The 7,771-nt window shown below is 45.5% G+C and overlaps 1 protein-coding gene across 3 annotated transcripts in view; it reads left to right on the forward strand.

The window, feature by feature from the left end:
- CDIP1 (cell death inducing p53 target 1) overlaps window positions 1-7,771 on the forward strand; it is a 41,298-nt gene extending 33,527 nt beyond the window's left edge. For all 3 annotated transcript variants that reach the window (XM_089655760.1, XM_089655761.1, XM_089655759.1), the window contains one exon: window positions 1-7,771. This exon is cut by the window's left edge and continues 1,383 nt beyond it. The gene's annotated coding sequence lies outside the window, so the exon portion shown is untranslated.

Raw genomic sequence — 7,771 nt, forward strand, 5'->3', positions numbered from 1 at the left:
CAGACGACTTGGGTGGACTGGTCCTATAAGTCACACTGCAGACGACTTGGGTGGACTGGTCCTTTAAGTCACACTGCAGACGACTTGGGTGGACTGGTCCTATAAGTCACACTGCAGACGACTTGGGTGGGCTGGTCCTGTAAGTCACACTGCAGACGACTTGGGTGGGCTGGTCCTGTAAGTCACACTGCAGACGACTTGGGTGGGCTGGTCCTGTAAGTCACACTGCAGACGACTTGGGTGGGCTGGTCCTGTAAGTCACACTGCAGACGACTTGGGTGGGCTGGTCCTGTAAGTCACACTGCAGACGACTTGGGTGGGCTGGTCCTGTAAGTCACACTGCAGACGACTTGGGTGGACTGGTCCTGTAAGTCACACTGCAGACGACTTGGGTGGACTGGTCCTTTAAGTCACACTGCAGACGACTTGGGTGGGCTGGTCCTGTAAGTCACACTACAGACGACTTGGGTGGGCTGGTCCTGTAAGTCACACTGCAGACGACTTGGGTGGACTGGTCCTGTAAGTCACACTGCAGACGACTTGGGTGGACTGGTCCTGTAAGTCACACTGCAGACGACTTGGGTGGACTGGTCCTTTAAGTCACACTACAGACGACTTGGGGGTTGGCTCCCCTGCTACATGAGTTAAAAATGCTGTCCATGAATGTTATTGAGTGGTTTGCAGTAGATGACACAGAATGATCTGCATTTTACAGAATATTTAGTAGTGGTGAGCCATTGTCTCTATCATCCCCAATGCATTTAGATCACATCCCGTATGCGCACTTTGCACTGTAAGCCTGCCACAGCAGCTCCATCCTCTGCCAAAGCTCAGATGTTGGAATGCTCCGTCTTTCTGTATCTCATCAGAGGGACTCAGCTTCACTTGGATCTCATTAAGGACACTCTGTAGTCGGATGTTTTATTGTGTTTTTTTTTTTGTTTTTTACAGGCTAGTGCTGGTTCAGATTATCGGTCTACTGGAAGCCATGAGACTTCTGTATTGCTGCTGGTTTCACTGGCATTGATGATCTTTACATTGTTATAGCTTAGCCCTCACAATGGATGCTCTTGCTGTATACATCACAGGGCTCATGGAAAGGCAGGCCACTCCGAACTGATACTTCAGGTGTAGGTGGATGCTGGTGGGCTGAATCTCTCTCTCTTGCCTCCTAAATCTATTAGAGGCTATAACCGAGAGATCTCTGCACTAGATGTACTACCATAGAATGTCATCTCCCTGCCAAGGAGGAAGCTTTGAAAGAATATGTCACTCTTTACATGACAATCCTGCCACTGCCTCCTGTTATTACTAACCTTCATGGCATAGCTTTAGTTGTCTGTAAGAGCCAATGGCCCTGTGTAGGCTTCAACACAGAGCTTACACCAGGATTTGTCTCTGGGCTATTAAGGACAAATTGAGCAGTGGGGTACGACGGCCCGTGGGGGTAGCAGTAGGCGGAAGCAATGTTAGTGGGTACAGGCAGTACTTCTTGCCTGGGCCTAATCCTGTCAGCCCACCAGTCCGGGGATGGAAAGTCTTTGTCAAGCGCAGCATGGTCACTGTCACATGAGCTGTCACATCTGGGTGGCGGTGAATGTGTTGTCAGTGCAGATTGGCTGGAGTGATGGCCATACAGGCTAGGTTCACATCTGTGCATGTGGTGCAGCTGCGGATCCACACGAAAATCCGTGCACCCACACAGAAGAATGCGGACCCGTGGGCGAGTGCCATTAGTTTTAATGGCATGCCGCCCACACTGGAAAACACAGCCATACTGGGAATCGAGGTTCCCGTGCGGGCTGTGTTTTCAGAAGAAATGCAGGGACTTCTTCCCTGCGTGTCACGGGGCATGGGAGTCCATTCAAATGCTGCACAAAACGTGGCCCGCACGGATGCATATATGTGAACCTAGGGACATAAAGCAGCAGTGTGACTGGGGGATTCCCCAGGAATAAGATGGAGCAACACATGACCACCCTGCTGTATATGGGCTTCTCAGACCAGAGCTATTCGCCTCATCAACAGTGACCTCAATGAGTCAATGGCGCTGACAAGGCCGCTGATAGGGGGGTATAGGCAGTACTGCTTTACTGGAGAGGTGAGAGGCCTATCAGGCTGTACGGAGTCCCATGGTTTTTATGGTGGCCTTGGGTGGATGGGAGGGGGTTTCTTTCTAGAAATCCTGTTAGTTTGCCTTGGATCAACAGCATGTGAATCTCAAGAGGAAGAGATCGCTACTCCCGACCAGCCCAGGTAAACGATAAGGAGCAGCCTCAGCCTACATGTCTCCACCAAAACCACACACCCTGAGGCAATCCTTCCCTCTTTACATTGTTTGCCCTCTGGATTGGTTTTAGGAAAAGCCTGCACCCCATGGTCCCGGACAGAGGGATATGCTCTCACCTCTACTTCAAGTGGTGCCAAAAGCAATCTAAGAGGTCGCAGGAAGTGAATCTCATTAGTAGACTCACAAGACAGAAAGAGAAGAAAATATGAACCCTTTCCAACTCTAAAACTTTTGGCTGGGGTCTGAACCTCTTCGGGTCTGACCCTCGCAGGAAGTGAATCTCAGTTGGCTCACAAGACAGAAAGAGAAGAAAATATGAACCCTTTCCCACTCTACAACTTTTGGCTGGGGTCTGAACCTCTTGGGGTCTGACCCTCGCAGGAAGTGAATCTCATTAGTAGGCTCACAAGACAGAAAGAGAAGAATCTGAACCCTTTCCCACTCTAAAACTTTTGGCTGGGGTCTGAACCTCCTGGAGTCTGACCCTCACATGAAGTGAATCTCATTAGTGGGCTCACAAGACAGAAAGAGAATAAAATATGAACCCTTTCCAACTCTAAAAAGTTTTGCTGGGGTCTGAACCTCCTGGAGTCTGACCCTCACATGAAGTGAATCTCATTAGTGGGCTCACAAGACAGAAAGACAAGAAAATATGAACCCTTTCCAACTCTATAACGTTTGGCTGGGGTCTGAACCTCTTGGGGTCTTACCCTCGCAGGAAGTGAATCTCATTAGTAGGCTCACAAGACAGAAAGAGAAGAATCTGAACCCTTTCCCACTCTAAAACTTTTGGCTGGGGTCTGAACCTCCTGGAGTCTGACCCTCACATGAAGTGAATCTCATTAGTGGGCTCACAAGACAGAAAGAGAATAAAATATGAACCCTTTCCAACTCTAAAAAGTTTTGCTGGGGTCTGAACCTCCTGGAGTCTGACCCTCACATGAAGTGAATCTCATTAGTGGGCTCACAAGACAGAAAGACAAGAAAATATGAACCCTTTCCAACTCTATAACGTTTGGCTGGGGTCTGAACCTCTTGGGGTCTTACCCTCACAGGAAGTGAATCTCATTAGTGGGCTCACAAGACAGAAAGAGAAGAAAATTTGAACCCTTTCCAACACTAAAACTTTTGGCTGGGGTCTGACCCTCATGTCATGGCTACAGTAAATGAACAGATCACAGAGGTAGATCCAGATAGGGATCTGGAATATCATGCAGCCCACCTACATCATCCTTAAAATAAACAATCCATCTTGGGTGGACCGACCCTTGAAGTAGCTTAGCTTACCATCTTTGTGTATAAACTGCAAATATCTTAGAACTTGCTTTTGAATGAATATTTTCTGTATGGAAACCTGTACAGTCGTCTTACTCTCCGTCCTAGGCGTATGGGTCCTCCTGTGGTGCGTTACCTTGATTTTTGTGATGTCACCCTCTGTCCCTTAACCCTGAACCCATGAGAGTGGCATCTTGGCGGTCTTCTCTAGACAAGACCGTGTTCTGATTTTCTCAGGTTTGCTGGTTGATCCTCGCGTGCCACCGCACGGTGTTGCCTTTTTGCCTGAAAGTTGCATAGAATTTTATTTACTGATTATTTTTATGAATTCACACAGCAAAAAAAAATAATGAACTGCCTACTGACAGTTTGATTTTATCGATATTGCTATCTGTTGCATATTGGCTGGTGTTAGATCCTGCATGTCAGTCTGCACAGGGATTTAGATACACAAAAATAACAGTCTGCTAGGGGCTATTATGGCTTGGTATAAATCTCCAATTGTGTTTGATTTTTACAGTCCAGCATAATGTTTTACAAGTGGAACGCCACTTCTCTGAGGTATGAGATACTGTAAGGGAGAGTCAATGAGTCACTTTGGTAAGCGGGATTTCCTTTTTGGTTCCTTTTAAAGTGTCACTAAACTCACATTTTTTGTAAAATAAATTCAATGTGTCTAGATATAAATAGAATGTATTATCTCTCTCCTCCTCCATTTTATTTGTCAAACACAAGCCCTTGTCTTCTATTCTCAGAATTCCTGTTCTAAGGTGGCTGTGATTGTTCTTTATGCCCCCCTTGTGTATGTGAATGTAGCCACACTTTCCCGTTTCCCTGAGAGGGATTAAACGTCTTCATGTGGACACATTCATCTATCTGGGAATTGTAGTATGCATAGAGCAGAGCTACTACACTAGTAGCAATGAGGTGCATCAATGGAGGATCGGAAGCATCAGAGGCGTAACTAGAACCTTCAGGGCCCTGATGCAAAAAACCATGAAGGACTCACCTGACCCTTGGCCAGGGACCTTCTCAGTGTAAAGGGCCCTTTATTACGGTCCCACATCGGGACCCTTTCCAATGTTCTGCAGTGGGCCCCTTCTTGAAATCTTGTGGGCCACCCCAAGATTTCCAAACACCTGTTCCGAGTGTGATCTTTGCAACCCAGGTAGTTCTGCCACTGGTGTCTGTAGTGTTTTTTTTTTGTTCTGTTTTTTTGGAGTTTTTTTACAATTTTTTTATTATTTTTTAAAAAACTTTTACAATTTTTTAATTATTTTTTAAAAAACTTTTAAGGAGTCCCATTGTGTGGCTTTGGTGAGATATCAGAGGTCTAAACAGAGATGTTTCACGGTACCGATCACTGACTCTGTTCATTCATAAGTGAAACATAGTAAACTGTGTTTACTATGCTTCAGTTTGTGAATGAATGGGAATTTCTGTACAGAGTTAGTGAACGGTACCGATCACTGATTCTGTCCATTTCAGAAAATGAAGGGGCCGGTAAATGACATATTTACCATTTCCTTCCTCCACTCTCCATCCTGAAACATCCCGTGGGAGAAGGGAGGGGGGAAGCTGGCTAAACTTGGAAGGGATGAAGGGGCCAGGAAAGTGTACAGGGGCCCAGGGGCAGCAAGACCTGGATAGGAGGGGCAGCAATTAGAGAAACCAGTCCCCTTCATTCTCCAGAAAAATAGGGGGGATCAGTTCCTCTATACGCCGCCCCCGCCTATCCAGGTGTACAGGGGAGCCGCATGGGTCCAGGTTGCAATTGTGACTCCAAGTAGTGGGGTCACACCCCTGGGACATGGGACAATAAACCTTAAAACAATAGGAGACTTAAACAGCCATGCTTGATATTTTATTATGTATTTTATTATGAACAATTAAAGTAAAAAAATGTGAGTTTAGTGTCACTTTAAGGCTATACAGGCTCTCTAACAATCAGTGGTGTCCAATAGGTAATGGTCAAATTCTTCTTTTGCATATTTTAGACACACATACTATTCAGAAGACCGAGGCAGCCAGCCAGTTCTCCATCAGCCCTTTGTGGGGGTAAGGACAAGGGGAGTAAGAGTGCCACACCAAGAGTAAAGTAGCACAGTGGCTTTGGTGGGTAGTCCTCGGTTCAACCCTGGCCAGGGCACTGGTTTTGCATGGAGTTTGTATGTTCTCCCTGTGCTTGCATGAATTTTCTCTGGCTTCCTCCCACATGCCAAAGACATGCTGTTAGGTTAATGGGTTCCTGTTTAAATTGGCCGTCATTAGTGCATGTGTTTATCTATGTATGTGAGATAGGGATCTTAGATTGTAAGCTCCTTGAAGGCAGGGACTGATGTGAATGTGTGGTGTGTAAAGCGTTGTATGAATTGTCAATGCCATATAAATGCCTGTAATAATAAGTAGAGCGCTCATTAGTGCCCTCAAAGTTCATTTGAGAACTACAAGCCATCTGCTGCAGTGGCAGATGGGACTTATAGTTCATTCACAGAACTCTGTTGGATGGATGCAGCTGTGTGGGTGGAGCCCCAAACAGCCATGCTATTTTTAACGGGTGTGGGAAATTGGGGTGGGGGGGTTCTCCTGGGGACGGGAGCACAGTAACATGTTACACCCTACATACGGATGTAAAATGTTACAAAATGTGTACTTATCCTTTCAATTTTTTTTTGCTACAGATTAAGAACTGTCTGGCCAATTTTACTTGGAAAGGTCAGTACTTGATAGAGTTCTGACCTTACCCCAAAATATTGAAGCCTGGGGGGTCAGAACGACAAACAGGCATTTACAGAATGAGAACTCGGCAACCTCTAGGTTCTTTTGAAGAGAGATTTCCCATGTACCAGCTGCAGTGATCATATGTATCACCATGGGGTGTGCCCTGCACTTTAGGGAATGCTGTTTAATAGTATAAGGTGGATATATCAAGAGCCTGTGTGGGTCTAATGGAACAAGACTTTCTCCATTGTTCATTGACGGCATACCTCTTCTTTTTCTTTGACAAAATGGGTTATACTGCCACATACAGGACTGGAAACAGGTTGCAGAACACTAAAAAGATCAGCACTAAGGTAACCATGAGCTCTCTGTGCTAAGCATGCTTCGGGGGGTTAACTTGGTGTCTTCAGGAGGACATATGTCTTTCCTTAGCTCTGCTGGTCTGAGACTTCTATGATGGCTCTTTCTTGGGTTGCAAGACTTCTTGGATGGTCCTTATTCTTGGGCTGCAAGGCTTCCTCCTTTTTTTTTTTACAGGTGTCATAACCCCGCCCCTCACCCCAGATTTCATTTTCTTTGAGGGATTTGTCTCCCTTCCCTCATTTAGGCTTTTCTGTTGGCGTGTAATTTTTTTTATGACTGCTTTGCTAACCCTAAAGCTTTGGAGGGTGTCATAACCCCCTTGGGCCTGTCCCTTTTGGTTTTTGCAACCTAGTGTCCGATCCTCCTGTAGGTGGCAGAATAACCTTCTTTGTCATGGAATAAGAAGAGTTGTGTCCCTCAGTGAACTTTAAAGAAAAGGCCTTTACTACAACAAATTCCCATTATTTCCAAAGATGACCAATACACTGCCCTGCCTTACAGTGTTAATGTTGGTGGAAAAGTGGCATTACTCTGGAAAGTTAGAGTCACCACATTGAGATTAGAACCACAAAGCGAGAATGAAGTGATAAATGATTTAGTTGTGTTTTTTATATTTGCATCTGTACAGAAAACCAGCGGACATTGATCCCAATACACATAGCTGCATGCTGACTTTAAAGCCGATTTGTACCCAATATCTATACCTAGACCAAGGCAGCCATTTTCATGGCCCAGTATAAATTACTCTTAGTCTAGCCCTGTTGCCTCCATAGTAGCAGCAGGCATTGTGGCCAGATCTAGCAAAGCCTCTCTGGTTACACCAACAGTTGTCAGCGAGCTGATAGAACGCAATGCACAAAATGGCCGTCCTCGTTGTGACCAGAGAATGGGAATGGAAGCTGGGCAGATATATATATTTTATTTTTTAAACTCTGAATAATATAGACCACCAGCACACGTAACTCTCAAGTTTTTATTTTTTTTTGTTGTAAATTTTGCCAATTTAAACCTGATGTGACCTTGTTGCTCGCCACAAGAGCCCCTGTGGCGGCGGATTCCTCTAACTGTGAAAAATGTATATTTATTAGTATGTTGCATTAAACCGTAATGACCTAACAATCA

The sequence above is a fragment of the Staurois parvus genome, unplaced genomic scaffold (genome assembly GCF_062004578.1).
Source record: "Staurois parvus isolate SC_StPar_1 unplaced genomic scaffold, SC_StPar_1.0 ptg000867l, whole genome shotgun sequence".
Classification (NCBI taxonomy): Eukaryota; Metazoa; Chordata; class Amphibia; order Anura; family Ranidae; genus Staurois; species Staurois parvus.